Below are 15,727 nucleotides of genomic sequence, written 5' to 3'. Positions count from 1 at the left end.
CTCAGAGGTCTCGGGCAGGAGTGTGTTCCGCTGCCCCAGCGAGGTAAGACAGGCCGGGTGACTTAAACAACAGGACTTTATCGTCCCACAGTTCTGGAAGCTGAATTTCGAGAGCAGCTGTCCGCAGCTCAACCCACAGCACACACAGGGACTTGAAGGTCTTATTCATATTTTGACTTTTCTCTGCTTTAACATTTTATAAAGCTCCTCCTTTTCCAGAGAGTATAATAAAGACTGCCTGCCAGAGGCTTCGCAAGCCAAAGCAAACTGCTTTTCAGCCACAATTTCTGCCACTTTCCCCAGCTCTTACCGACAAGCAGTCACTCAGCAAACACCTGTGGGTGGCCCTGGTCCAGGCATTGTGATGAGGAGCCCGAGAAACAAGCAGGGGCAGAGAAGGAGAGTGCTTCTTGACACTCACAGAGCCGTGGGTGCCTCCACACTCTGGTACCAGGACTTCGCTTTCTCTGTTTGTTTAAAGCCATAAAATAAATGCAGCTCTCGAACACAGGCGTACGGGCACTGCCAAGTCAGCAAAGAGCGCTGGCATTCGCCATGATTTATGTCATGCCTATGTTATACTCACGAAAATAGAAACAAGGCTGGGCAAAATACACAATGGGGTTTTGTTCAAAAATCAAATAAATCATGAAAACTTTTGTGACAAATGCGTCTGCCTTTTGCTCGCCTTTGTGCCGTACCACACCTGATCTGCGCTTTCTGGAGCCAAAGACTATGAATTCTCTGCATCTTCCTTAACTCCCTATGGAACATTTTGTTCAAATTTACTCCACTTTTAAATGTCTCTACATAACATCTGTAGTGAGGTGAATGGTGGCTCCATAAAGATATGCCCATGTCTGAGCTCACCAAACAGGAAAATGTGCCCTAATTTGGCAAAGGGTCTTTGCAGATGTAGTTAAGCAAAGGAACTGGGGAAGAAATCATCCTGGATGATCTGGGTGGGCCCGAATCCGATGGCGGCATCCCTAGAGGAGGCAGAGGAGGACACGCTAAGGGAAGAAGCGCATGGGAAGGTGGAGGCAGAGATGACACTGATTCAGCCACAGACCCCGGAAAGCCTGGAACTCCAGAGCTGGAACGTGCAGGAAGGATTCTTCCCTGGAGACTCTGGAGAGAGAGTGTTTCCACCAACACCTTGATTGCAGACATTTGGGCTCCAGAACTTGGAGAAAATAAATTCCTGTTGCTTTTGTTTTTTTTTTAATTTTTTATTGGATTTTAGGTTTTGGGGTACATGAGCAGAGCATGCAAGACAGTTGCGTAGGTACACACATGGCAGTGTGCTTTGCTTTTCTTCTCCCCTTCACCCACATTTGGCATTTCTCCCCAGGCTATCCCTCCCCAACTCCCCCTCCCACTGACCCTCCCCTTTTCCCCCCAATAGACTCCAGTGTTTAGTACTCCCCTTTCTGTGTCCATGTGCTCTCTTTTTTCATCACCCACCTATGAGTGAGGATATGCGGTGTTTCATTTTCTGTTCTTGTGTCAGTTTAGCCCCTCAGTGTGTGGAATTTGCTAGCATGGCCAGAGGAAACGAAGACTCTTATTTCTTGAGTCAGAAATTAAGAGACCATGGAAGAAAGGGACCCAGGATGAGGATCTGGAGTGCCTAGGAGTGAAGGTGCCCATCCCTGCTCCCACCCTGAGGCCACCTGGGAACAGCTTTGAAAGCACCTGCCATGCCCCACCCAGCCTCAAGTCCAGTTCTGGGCTTTCTCATGGGGGCTCACACCAGTGTAGCTCCAACCCACGTGCTCAAATCTTCCCCCTGAAAACAAATCTTGTGCACATGACTAACACATCATTCCCACAGGATATTTTGGTGGAAATCCTGATGGCCTGCACTCAGGACCATCCACAACAAGGATCTACTCACCCTGCCCCTCAAGGCCCAGTGTCCATCCATGGGATGTCAGTGCCCCTGTGGCTGCTTCTGGGGGCACGGACCGGTATGAACCCTAGCTGGCTTGGAGGCCATGGGGTTCACTGAGTGAAGGCTCAGCACGGTCTAGAGGTGTTGGCTTCCTGAGCTACACTTTCCTGAAGAACTGGATGCTAGCCCATGGCCTCCCTGGAGCCCTCTCCCTGCCCCTTGCCCACCCTGACCCTGGTCTGGAGCTGAGGCTGCGAGTGTGTGTCCAGGGTGGAAACTCACACAGCCCCTCATGCTTTGGCACCTCTGGAGTGTGTCCATCACTGTTCTGGGCATGGGGGCTCCAGGACAGCTGTGTTCTCACGTAGAGGTACCTCAGTGTGCTCCTGCTCATGTGCCACAATTCCAAGGACAGTATCGGTGACAGCTAAGTGACTCACAACAGGACTTTAGGAAGGAGGTGTGGCACTCAGGTCCATTTGCAGTGAGAAAGCTGAGCACAGAGGAGACATGCGACCTCCCAAGGCCACTCAGTGGATCACATTGAAGCCTGGCTTCAAACTCAGACCATTTGGTTCAGGGCCCACCCAGCCAGGGCCCCTTAAAAACATCAGGGCCTGTGGGATTAGCATGTGGACTCGAGTGGAAGAGAAGCAGACAGTAAAAGGAAGCAAGCAAAGAAAACAAAGATGCAAACACAGAACCAGTGAAAGCAGAAGGGACACAGGGCAAGACAGACCAGCAAAGAAGAGGCAGGTTTGTAAAAGGAAGGGCATGCCCGCAGGGAAGAAAACCAGCAAAGCCGCACACATCAGGGGTCCCCTGTTGGCTGGCCAGTCCTCCTGCAGCCCAGCTGCCAGCTGATCTGGGCCCGCGTGAGGAACGTCATCTGTGATCGTTGATGCTATTTTAGGTTCTTAGCTTCAGTTCTCAGTGACACTGGGGAGCTGGCCTTCTCAAGGTCATAGAGGCCAGACTGGGAAGAGTGCCGGGACTCCGCCATTCCAGAAGGCCATCCTATCCCTGCGCTCGCATTTCCTGCCGGTGCTCAGCAGAGTCACATGCTTCCCAGCCCTGGATGTGCTCCCAAACCAGCTCTCCTGCGCTCACATATTTCTTCTGTATTTTGCCTTTTGCCCTTTTGGAGACCCAAGGTCATGAGATCCAGTTCCCGGTAATGGATACGTGGGCCTGTTTTCACATCTAACATGGTGATCGTGAGCCCTCAGCAGTTCCAAACCCGGCTTGCTAAGCACTCGCGTTGTGCATTAGAACACTGTGTAAGGGACACATCCAGATACGTAGGTCAGCTGTCACGAAAGGTCTGTAATGCAATCTCGCTCTGGCCTTGTGCTGTGTTGGATAGAATTCTTTGAGCTCAGAGTTGAAGACACACGAGGGTTATTTGGTGCGCTAATTGGAACACATCTGATGAGATAAGAGCTCCATTTGTCCAGAGCTTATATTTGGCTTGGGAGAGGAAGTGGTTCCCAAGCCCTAATAAACGAGGACATCGTGAGCAAGCGCATCGCCTGTCCAAAGAGGAGACCCGCACTGGAGAAGCGCAAGGCGAGCAGAGGAGGCAGACGGGCGAGCTCAGAGTTCTTAGGGCTCGAAACTCCCTAGACAGACAGCAGGGATGATTTCCGAAGTGATTATCGGAAATCATATACATTTGGGGCATTCCAGCAGGAGGCCAGTTCTTGGAAACGGGGAGGGAAAGAGCCGGAGGAAGCAATGGGAGCACAGAGCCTGGCCACAGAAGCTCGCAGCGGATGCATGACTGCAGATCCATGCAGAATTTCCAAGGGACAAATTTCAGGGATGCTGAAATTGAGAGGCACTTACCCCAACGATCCCCCTGATTTCTAGCATTTATAAAAGTGATGAGAGCAACTGCTTTGCAGCTAAGGAATAGTATCACCGCATTAAATCTAAATTGAATGTAACTGATTACATAATTAATAGACCCAAGAGGGGCCCTGGGATCACAGGCATACGAGGCACCATCTGACTCACACTGAGGTCAACTGTGTTTGGAATATGCTGTCACTCCCTGCATTCTTTTCCTTTTGGTTCTGAGCCCCTCTGTTCAGGAAAGTCCCCCATTTCATGTGATTCACCCCTCTTTTTCTGTAAACTCCCCAAGCTGAGAAATGTTTCTGGTTTTGCCAAAAAGATGCCTTAGAAGCTGGTTCCCTTGCCCCCACGGTGTCTGGACTCTAGAGCAAAGAATTAGGAGCTTCTTCCTTCCACTTGCCCCACGGGCACTGCTTATATGCAGAGACAATTACCCAGAATAGTCTTGTCTTGGCCTGAGCAATAAATCCCCACAGCCTAGAAAACACAGTGGTTCTGACTCCATCCCAGTTTTCAACTCACTCTTCCACAGAGGTATCTACATTTCTTTTAGTGCTTGCGATATGTTTGCATTCTCTCCTATTCTGAATTGGCCACATTCTGTCACGTGCAGTTCCATGTGACACATGCTGGCCACAAAGTCCTTGCTAAAACCTGGCTCGAGTGAGCAAGAAAATTCAAGATAAAACTCACGCGAGTTAAACAAGCGCTAGCTTGGCTCCCAAAACGCAGCCGGTGCTGACAGTCACCATGAGACCATCGACTCTCCTTAACCAGCGCATGGGAGGTCTGGCTGTGACGGGGTGTGAAGCCCTGGGGCCCGAGGCTGTTGGGATGTGGAGGGTGTGGGGAGGGGCTGGCGCAGTTTCCTTAAGGCACTAGTGTTGCTTTCGCAAAGCCGCTGGCAGAGACCCCTTGTCTTGGATGGTGCTTTGTGTGATCAGATGAGACGTTCTGTGCCAGGCAGACAGGTAGGGCCAGACAGTGCTGGCCATTCCAGCTTTGCTTTCCTCATTGGTAAGGAGGTTAAGTGGGGCTTTCTTTTGTTTATGGTACTTTCGGCTTCTAAAGAAACTTTAACATTGATGAGTTTGTGTGTGTATGTGTGTGTGTGTGTGTGTGTGTGTGTGGTGTGTTTGTATCTCCATGTAAATATATACACATTGACGTTGAACTGAAGGAGTGTAGACAAGATAAACATTGGGTACTGGGCTTAATACCTGAGAGACAAAATAATCTGTACAACAACCCTCCATGACACACCTTTACGTATGTAACACACCTCCACACGTACCCCAAACCTAAAATAAAAGTTAAAAAAGAGACATATATAAGCTTTCCTCTGAGACTGGTGTTATGTGGTTCCAGTGCCCCCCCGTTCCTTTCAGGGGTCTCAAAGGCGTTTAACATTTACAGTCCACATTTAGGTCAGCCTCGCTGTTCCGCCTGGAAAGGTGTTCAATCCACGCTCACACACTGATGCACAATTGTCTGTGGCATCTGTGACCAGGCGGGGAACATATTCTTTGTCCATTTATAAAACAGAGGGACTGCTGCATGCTGCCCTCATGAAGGGCTCAGCAGCATTTGAACCAATGACCCAGAGTGTAGGTCTGTGCAGCAAAAGCCAGGGATGGCAGTTCCCCAGGAGAGCCACCGGTGCCACGTGAGTCACTGCTCCTGGGAGCCAAGGCACTGGGTGTCAGCACAACTCAGACTTTGCGAATGAAAGCTGGAGTCACCTGGGCAGCGGTTTTGCCTTAATAAAGAATCTCCAGGAACTGGTACCTTAACACTATTATTTTCATTAATCAATTTAGATGGAATCTTCCTGACCCAGAGTCACAAGTGACTCTCTAAAAAGCAAATACACACACACAACAAGCTCTCTAAAAAACCATCTTCCATTTTCCTACATGAATATCAAGAATATAAACAAGAGTCTGAGCCCCACCTCGAGCACCTGCTAATGAGAGCATCTTTGATGGCAGAGAATACCCCACGCCAGAGCCTCTGTTCCAGAAAGGGGCCCTGAAAGCGGGAATGTCACACCCCAGAGTGAGAGAGAAACAGAGGCCAGCTCCGGGTGCGCGGGGACTCTGGAAGAAATGTCTGCAAATGACTTTGGTCCCCTGGCGTGATGAATCACGGAGCTGCAAATCCTTTTTAGCTAATTGCTATCAGCTTGTGAGATTTTTCCTTCCATGTTCAATATCAATTTTCATGGCCATAGGAGATAGCGCTTCTCCCCTGAGCCTACTGGCGACTGGCCGATAAACGGCAGCAGCACTTAACAGTTTAAAGCGGGCGTCATCTAATATGCAGCTGCTGCTGGGGGAGAAGAGGGGAAAACGCGGGGCCACGGCGCGGAAGGACGGGCCTCGCTAATGCATCGGAGGCTGTGACCTTCTCGCAAAGTCGTCGGGCTTCAGTGTTGGCACAATGCAGACTGCAGCCGCGCAAACTTTGCCTTGTCGCAGAGCCAGCGTGGTCTGGCTGGAGATGGAAGCTGGGATTTGGAGACTTCCGTGCTGGGTCTTCAGCGCAATACAGAAAATAAAGTCACGTATGAGATGGAGGTGCTTGCCGTGTTCTGAAGATGAACGTGCGACAGGCCACCGGTCACATTCCTCGTAAAGCTGTATTTCATCCAATACAGAGGGGTTTCCGTGCTGCTTTGCACCAGGACAAGCTTACAAGGCATGCGCGGCCCTCTCCTGTAATGAGCGCACTCTGCAGATGGATCTGAAGGAGTCTCCTCCAGCTCTCCAGACACATTGGAAGCCGGTTGCACAGGAAGGAGACGTGATCATGCCGCTGCAGCCATAACCCCACACAGAGGGCCCACGGCCCTGAGAGCCTAGCGAGGCCCTGTACGTGCCCCTTAACCAACGTGGGGATCCTCATCCCTGGGCCTTCCCTGTGCCACGGAGCTTTCAAGATTCGAGATGGTGAGATATACATCGATGAACAGTTTTCACCACATTAAACAACAAACATGTTTACTTGCTCCTGATGAGGCCAAACGAAATCTTTATTTCTGAAACTCTGTGAGGAGAGAGAGTCTCAGGTCGCACAGCATGGCCCTGAGTGGAGCCCGCCTAGCCCTCCCTCTGCCAGGTCCCCGGAACTTGCCAAGCAGGATTGACTTTCTCCAGTGGAGCCTTCTGAGTGCCTGGCCAAAGACCTAATGCCATCGCCCTGCTCCTTTACCCACCAGCTGTGCAGGCCAGCAATGAGCAGGGCTGCTGGTGCTTTCAGTATTCACAGGTCTCATTTAATGGGTTTACAAAGTGCTGGGCACCTGTGCCAAGCACTTTTCATGCATCGTCTCATGTCAACTTTAACCCTATGCACTACATGAGATTATTGTCCCCACTATCTGGGAAGGGAACCCATTCTCCCAGGCCTTAAGGGAGCCAGAGGGTCATGGCACATGGAGGCAGGGGACTCACATCCTGGTTTTAACCTGGCGCCATGGAGAGCCCTCATGACATACTCAGGGACTTGCCCATTTTTATTTAACTGGTTTCCCCCAGGAAACCTTACATGTAAATGGCTAATTAGTAACTGAGGGGAAGTATTGGCTTTTCACTGCTTTCCCCGTGTTATAAATGCATTCATGGACAGTGGGATGGTTTGAGGCTAGGGAAACAGCACACCCAGGAGTCAGAGGATTGGCTGAACAGTTAAGGGGGATTGAAAACATTTTGAAGACTGCTACATGATCCCCTTCCAGAAAGGAGCTGGACAGGTACCCTGGGTGCTGAAGGCTGTCTCTACCCTTGAGTGAGTGGGTGAGGTACAGCCATGTCCAGAGCATGTCGTAAAAACTGGAAGAAACCTCAGCAGTCCTTCCCTTACATGAGTAACTTCTCCTCCATCAGCATGGCACCGTCACTTTTTGACAGGTAGGTTAGATTTCAGAACAGTGATCCACCCTTGGATAGGCTGGCAGGTAAGAATGTTCAAAACCCCTCCCCAGCTCCGAGAGCCCTAGACAGCAAATTAAACCTGCACCTCAACCTCACTATATGCAAAATGGGAATAAGGTCACCCCTCCCAGGGTTGTTGACAGTAGGTTATCAACAATCATTGTTATTGCTAATCATGATGTGTCTAAACCCACATAAAAATAACGTCCTCCTGCAGGACCCTGCTCCCCAGAGAACACTGCTCTATCAACCGAGGCCCTGGGCTGACCCAGCACCACCTGAATCACCATCTTCCATTTAGGTTCTGTTGGGGGAAAACCCTGGAACTGGGGCCCGAGGTGCACTCATTCTCCACATTTGTGCTCTAGTCAGATACTCTGGGCCTTCTGGACATCGTTTCCATGTTTGCAAATGAAAACACAGAGCTGACTGCCTCCTTGGCAGAGCTGATGGAGAGGTACATTAAAGGAGTGGGTTCCCTTCAGAGCCTGCCTCTAACAAGGCAGTTGGAATGTCCCGACACACTGTAGCATGCTGGGCCATCTTCACTCCTTTAGGGAGGGGCCGTGGCCCAAATCGGATCTGACCTTTCTCTCCTGTTTTGTGAAGGAAAGGCAGTAGCTGTGGAGGAAGCAGATGCGCTCCATTATTATTGAAAAAATGGAAGACATTTCCTTCACGTGGAGATGGTCTTCCAGGGGGCCTAGTGTGTGCACTACCCCCATGGTTCTTTTGGGCAGCAGCCAGGAGGGTGCTCTGAAGCCAGAGGGATCTTACGGATGAGGTGAGGTGCCCAGCACTCCCCACTCAAGGGAACACGAGGCCCCACCTTCCTTCAGCCCTTCGTGACTGCAGAGTCCTGTGGGGTGCAGGATTTGGTCTCAAGTGGAGGCACATAATTTACTTTTAGAAAATCTTGGTTTAGAAATACTATTTTCCAGGATTCTGCTCTCCTTTTCTAAAATAAATAAATATGCCAATTAACAAGAAATAATTCTTTAATGTGCTGTTGACATCTCGGCTCAAAGCAACTTTCTCTATTGTCGATTCAGAGCTTTAAAGTTGTGAAGTCTTGTTTAGAGAAAACAAGATTTGGGAAAGGCGAGTGATGAATGTCACATGAGTTCTTCAGCAGGCGTCACTGGGGAAGGTGACAGGTGGACCAGATGTCTGCCGAACAATGGGGAGACACCATGTAGTTCAAAGACATTCGGGAGCATAAGGATAAGGGAGGAAACCCTGTCTCTGGGTGACAGATGCCTCCCAAAGGCAGACCTCCCGAGGCTGGGAGTGAGGGGAAGGGGCTTTCCATGAGGAAGCATGCTTATGGCATGCTCTTTTATTTGATGAGGTGGCTTCATAGGAAAAGAATGGTAATATAAGCAGTTTTTAGATCATTCAGGTTCAATATTTCTTTTATTTGTTCAGGGTTGACTCTGAGCCATGCAAGGGCCATTGGGCCATTACCTATTTCCTGCACATCTGTGAAGGCAGTACGGGGTTTGGCTTCCTGCCTGCATGCGTAGGAGGTTGCAGGCTGCCCAGCCCAGTATCTGCCTCGATGGGGCTGTGCGCAGCTCCCCATTTCACTTCCACAGCACCAACGCTGCAGTCCTGGCTTCTCAGGACCATCCCCAAAGAGGAGTAGCTCTCAAGTGGGATCTCAGGGCTTGTACACTGAAATGGGCAGTGTCCCTGCCGTAGGTGCCGAGCAGTTCTCAGCCGGGGCTGTGGCTGCTTTTGCTCACGTGGATGGGGCTCGAGGCTGGGTCTGGACCCTCGGATCCCTGAGACGGTGCTGACCATGTCAGAGCTCTGGCCAGGACCAGCCACCAAAGACTGCACAGCCTGTGATGGCAATAATTAATCACTCGCCACACTGTTACCATTTTCCTCATCTGCTTTTAATAATATTATCCAGAAATGTGAGGCCAAGAAAGTGTCCAAAATTTCTTGAACAGAAATAATGCACTGAGTTAATAAAGTTTCATTATTTAACGTGTGTGTGTTTATACATCCTCATATTTCACATGGTTACATTATATCTGCCTTCCAGTTACAATGTTATCTTGGTTACATATAGAAGATCCTACCTATACTCACACTTTTTCTTTAAAACGCACAGTTATCATTGAATCTTTTTAATTGCATTATATTCTTTTGTTTTTTTGAGGTGGAGTCTCACTCTGTCACCCAGCCTGAAGTGCAGTGGCGAGATCTGGGCTCACTGCAACCTCCATCTCCCGGGTTCAAGCAATTCTCCTTCGTCAGCCTCCCAAGTAGCTAGGACTATAGGCACACATCACCATGCCTAATTTTTGTATTTTAATAGAGAGGGGATTTCACCATGTTGGCCAGGCTGGCCTCGAACTCCTGACCTCAAGTGAAATATCCGTCTCGGCCTCCCAAAGTGCTGGGATTATAGATGTGAGCCACCGCGCCTGGTGTCAATCGTGTTATATTCTTACAAAAAGCCTGGAGTTTGCTGGTGAACATGTTTACACTTGATTTATTTACACTTACCCAAAGAGCCGCTTCACTGGAGCAGTCTGACGAAGGTGCAGGCCCTGATTTCCCAGTGGCACTCAGGGGATGCGCGATTTCCCAGCATTGCCTCGCCTCGCTGGGACCTACTGCCCACTCACTCTGTGCACACGGATGTGACCGACGTCCTGGCAGTCTGTGGCACCGGCCATGATGTAGGAGAGCTGAGGGAGCACCGCAGGTGGGCAGACCTCAGACCTGCTTGCGGCACAGACTGCTCCAGCCCAATTCCTATTTCCTCAGGTCAGAGCCAGCCTGGCCTCCAAAATACGGCAAACTCCAGGGACCTGCCGAGCGTCTGTGGTACGTGGGTGGTTTCCTTGAGCATAAGGGATGCCATGTAATTGAGAGGATGGGACAAAAATGGCACTGAAATATGTTGGACTCCATCTCCATGATCTCGTTAGCTGCCCATTTCAATGAAGTTGACTTAATTGATGAGAAGTGAGACTCAGAGTGGTGACCTTGGACGCTGCACTGGGAAACTGAGAGAGGGGGGCTGTGTTCCAGGGCTATTTTGATGTTTAAGGGTCTCTACCCACCAAAGGCATCTGGCGATTACTCCTAGAAGAGATTGGAAGTATGCAGCCTCCCCATCTTCCTTGCTAGAAGGTGGAGAATGGTAACTGCTTGCCCACCAGGCTCTTTTGTCTCCTGGGTCTTCAGGCTTCGAGGCTGGAAAGCACTCCTTCTATAAGAGCAGCTGCATCCGGCCCTCCGGCGCCCGCCACCTGCATCCACACATTTCTGGTGGATTTTCTCAGGGTTCCTTTTCCGGGCTCTTTGGCGGGCTGCTTCCCACTCCCGGGCATCAGCGCATCTCAGCATGTCACGTTCACTGGCTGAAGCCTGGGCTTTGCAGTGGGCTTTGAAAGACAGGATGGTGGGACCTGAGGAGGCAGCACCAGAAAACAGCATGAAGGGCTGCAGGCTCTCAGCGCTTCAGCACTGACCCTGGCGAAGGCTACGTGTGCCGCAATCATTAATCATTATCCAAAGGTTTGCTGTCGTTGGGGTAGGATGGAGTCAGCCTTACCCATGGACATCACACACACACACACACACACACACACACACACACACCCATGAGGAAAGCCAGCTATCCCAGCTCGCCTTTACTGAGAATTAAGAAGGGCACCTTGACATTCAATCGTGTAAGTGAAAACACTTAGGAACGCAAATTGCTAGTGATATATACTATATTTTTCCATTTGTAAGAAAACCTATTTTATTTTTTATAAAAATGTCCTGATGTGCTGGAATAAAGACTTTATTTTTCAAGAGGGCTCTTCTAGAGATGAGCAGAGCTATGCTGGGGTGTCTGGGGTGTCTGGGGGGTCTGGGGGGTCTGGGGAGACTGGGGAGACTGGGGCGGTTGGGGAGGCTGGGGAGGCTGGGGAGACTGGGGAGGCTGGGGTGACTGGGGTGACTGGGGTGGCTGGGGAGACTGGGGAGGCTGGGGTGACTGGGGTGACTGGGGTGGTTGGAGAGACTGGGGTGGCTGGGGTGACTGGGTTGGCTGGGGTGGCTGGGATAGCTGGGGTGGCTGGGGTGGCTGGTGTGGCTGGGGTGGCTGGGGTGGCTGGTGTGGCTGGGGTGGCTGGGGAGACTGGTGTGGCTGGGGTGACTGGGGTGGTTGGAGAGACTGGGGTGGCTGGGGAGGCTGGGGAGACTGGGGAGGCTGGGGTGACTGGGGTGACTGGGGTGGTTGGAGAGACTGGGGTGGCTGGGGTGACTGGGTTGGCTGGGGTGGCTGGGATAGCTGGAGTGGCTGGGGTGGCTGGAGAGACTGGGGTGGCTGGGGTGCCTGGGGAGACTGGGGTGGCTGGGGTGCCTGGGGAGACTGGGGTGGCTGGTGTGGCTGGGGTGGCTGGGGAGACTGGTGTGGCTGGGGTGGCTGGGGAGGCTGGGGTGGCTGGGGTGGCTGGGGTGGCTGGTGTGACTGGTGTGGCTGGTGTGACTGGAGTGACTGGGGTGACTGAGGTGACTGGTGTGGCTGGGGTGGCTGGGGTAGCTGGGGTAACTAGGGTGACTGGTGTGCCTGGGGTGACTGGAGTGACTGGGGTGACTGGAGTGACTGGGTGACTGGGGTGACTGGAGTGACTGGGGTGACTGGGGTGACTGGAGTGACTGGGGTGTTTGGGATGACTGGGGTGTCTGGGATGACTGGGGTGGCTGGGGTGACTGGGTGACTGGGGTGACTGGGGTGACTGGGGTGACTGGGGTGACTGGATGACTGGGGTGACTGGAGTGGCTGGGTGACTGGGGTGACTGGAGTGACTGGGGTGACTGGGGTGACTGGAGTGACTGGGGTGTTTGGGATGACTGGGGTGTCTGGGATGACTGGGGTGACTGGGGTATCTGGGATGACTGGGGTGGCTGGGGTGACTGGGGTGACTGGGGTGTCTTGGATGACTGGGGTGACTGGGATGACTGGGGTGTCTGGGATGACTGGGGTGGCTGGGGTGACTGGGGTGATGGGTGTGGCTGGGGTGACTGGAGTGACTGGGGTGACTGGTGTGGCTGGTGTGGCTGGGGTGACTGGGGTGACTGGGATGGCTGGGGTGACTGGGGTGGCTGGGGTGGCTGGGGTGGCTGGGGTGACGGGATTGGCCTATCTTTCTCTTGCTTTAGCAGGTTGGGCAGTTTTGGGAGGGAGTCCAGAGAACAGCCTTGGAGAGAGGCATCATCTACACATCCCAACACCCCAAATCCCAGCTCATTGCAGCTACTGCCAACCCTCTTGCATGCTGCATGAGCACTGGGGGCTTTTTCTCATTAATCTTTCCAAGAAATGTTAAGTCTTCCTACCTCCAGTTTTTTGTAATTTTGTTTACAGTGAGGTATAAAGAAGCCTGGGGTGGTTAGGGGAGATGCCCAACAACCCCTTATTTTAACTGCAAATGTTCGCCTGCTCTGCTTGGTCCCGCCCTGGCTGCAGAGGAGGAGGGGCTCTACCCTGGTCAACTCTCACTTCCCAATAATCTAAAATCCTCCTGAACTTCTACAAAGTTATTGACACCTGGTGTTGGTTTTCTTTATTTTCTATAATTTGAGCAGAAGAAAAGTACAACCGGTCTGATGGGAAGCTTGCACAATGCCTGGTCACCACCCCAGTTGACAGAGCCGCCTGCTGAAATGTGCTCACGGCAGAGGCCCGGCACCAGGGGGACCTGAGTGTGTCCTTGTCACGTCACCACTACCCTCTTGTGATGCAGCATCAAACATCGGCCCTCACCAGTGCAGAGTCGCAAGGGCCGTGGGAGACCGGGCCTGGCTCAGGTCACAGCTTCCGACGCCACTGCCACCTTGCAAGTGTGCTTCATATTTATTAACTTTTTCATGGCCCAGTCCCCCTACCCCTGTCCTCGGGGGTCCATAAACTATGGACCTTTGTCTTTGAACATCCTGGAATCAAAAGAGGTGCGGGAGGCTGGGGGGCCCTCCTGGTGTGGCAGGGGGATGCCGGCCGCCGCAACCGCCACCACCTTTGCAGCAGACGGCATTGAAAAGTGTAGGCCTTGTGGGCGCCAGGCAATAATGGCGCCCGCACACAATGACACTAGACGCTGCTGCGGTCGCCATCCCTGGCGCTTTGCTTTTCACCTTTTATCCTTCTCAGCATCATGACTTAATCCACTCTAATGAGGTGAGCTCAACTGCCAAGAGCCAGAGGCCACACAGCTCCCTCCGGCCCCGCGTGGGGTTTGTAAGAAGCCTGAAAAGAAGGGACTTTGTCAGCCTTCCAGGAGAGAAGCCAGGACTCCTTTGACAAAGTTTCCTTAGCTTTTCTGCACCCCCCTCGCTGCCCCCCACCGGTGAGTTCGCTCCATCCCTGCCTGAGAATCGCTGTGCTGTGTCCACCATACTCCTCATTAGGTGGGTACCACTCATGGTTGCCTGTCTGCACATGTTTCTCCTAGCTTGAAGGACACGGCTGGTGGCCACATGTCACTGTTTACAAACAGCAGGTGACTGCCAACAGCAGCAGCAGCCAGAGTGTGAATCCCTCTCGCTCTCTTCTCACCCATCTGTCCACGCATCTCGAGCGGGAGGGTCTCGAGTGCAGAGAGTGGCCGCCAGGGCCACAGAGGTGAGATGGCCCAGCTGACAAAGGCACGGAGGAGGAGGGAAGACATAACCTACTTTCTTTCGCCTCATGCAGCAGCGTGTTTTAAAGGAGGAAACAAGGGGTGGTTTAATTGGTGAATCCCATATGTTCTCCAGCGCAGGGCTCTGCAGCACGGTGGCTGTGCCGGGAGATCAGATGTCACTGCACCGCTCCTGCACCTGCCCGCCGCCAGCCCGGCTCCACAGCAGCCCGGATTAATAATTAGCATCTTCTCTTCCTCCGACTCCACACTGCTCTGCCGTGTGTCTTGATCTTGGAAAACACCAGGCCTCTGCCTCTTCCCAGGTGGACAAGAGACCAAGGAAGGTGCAAGACCAGTTCACCGAGCTCCTGGAACACGTGCGGCTCTGCCGGCCCTCCGTGAACACATCTCCTATTTCTATAATTAATGCAATATTTTACTTTAATGGCTTGTTTTGGCTGCAAAAGGAAGAAGAAAAGACAAGCACAATGCATTGAGAGCTCGTGGGATTAATCGCATGGCTGTAATAAATGTATATACAACCAAAGCGTGGAGGAAAAAAAAATTGGCTGTTACACGGCTTGACCCTCCCTCCCTCTTCTCCAGCCTTAATCTGATTTTTGCCAAACCCTTTTGATGTATCAGGGGCAGGCAAGTCAGGTCCACAAGTACAGATGGACTAAATATGGAGATTAGCCCCTTCTCCTCCTGCCTGGGCGCCTAATACCTGATTAAGTCTAGAGTCGTGCAATTGTCTCCGAGCTGGCTATCAGAGTGGCCGGGCTCAGAAGGAGGCAGGGTGAAGGCTGATTTTGTAATGGATACTTATTTTATCCCAGTGCTATAAGAAGATTAGGCCTGGGGGTGTCACATTAGCCGTGATCTCCGAGCCCCTGGTTGTCTCTTGCGGGTTTCAAACACCTCTCTTAGAACAAACAGGGAGCTTGGACCCAGCGGCCCCATGGCGCGCATGAATAATTGCCCACTGCAGACTGTTTGAAGATCACAAAGTGCTGTGTAAATTACTCAGTTTGGGCTTTAGTCGGGGTGATTTGTGGTGACTTACTGAATCTTTTCACAGTTCAGATTTAAACTTTCTCCGCTGCTAACTGCAGACAGCATAGAATGAAAGTTGAGTCTTAACTGACAATCCTCTCCTTAGATCAATCTCTGCAAAAGCCCCAGCAGAGTCACGCGGTTCCGCGCAGACTTCCCTGCATTTCAGAGGGACTGTGGATGCCTATTCTTAGCCAAGTTATGCCTATTCAGCAGGCAACTTAAAATAGCTATTGAACAACAACAAAGAAAGAGGGCACTGCTTGTTCCGAATCACCCACAGGTTTTCGGCAAGAACTTCGGCTGCTTTTCTACCAACACATCCATTTCTTGTTTGTTTG

The sequence above is a fragment of the Callithrix jacchus genome, chromosome 2 (assembly GCF_049354715.1).
Source record: "Callithrix jacchus isolate 240 chromosome 2, calJac240_pri, whole genome shotgun sequence".
Taxonomy (NCBI): Eukaryota; Metazoa; Chordata; class Mammalia; order Primates; family Cebidae; genus Callithrix; species Callithrix jacchus.
Note: the sequence above shows the minus strand (reverse complement) of the source record.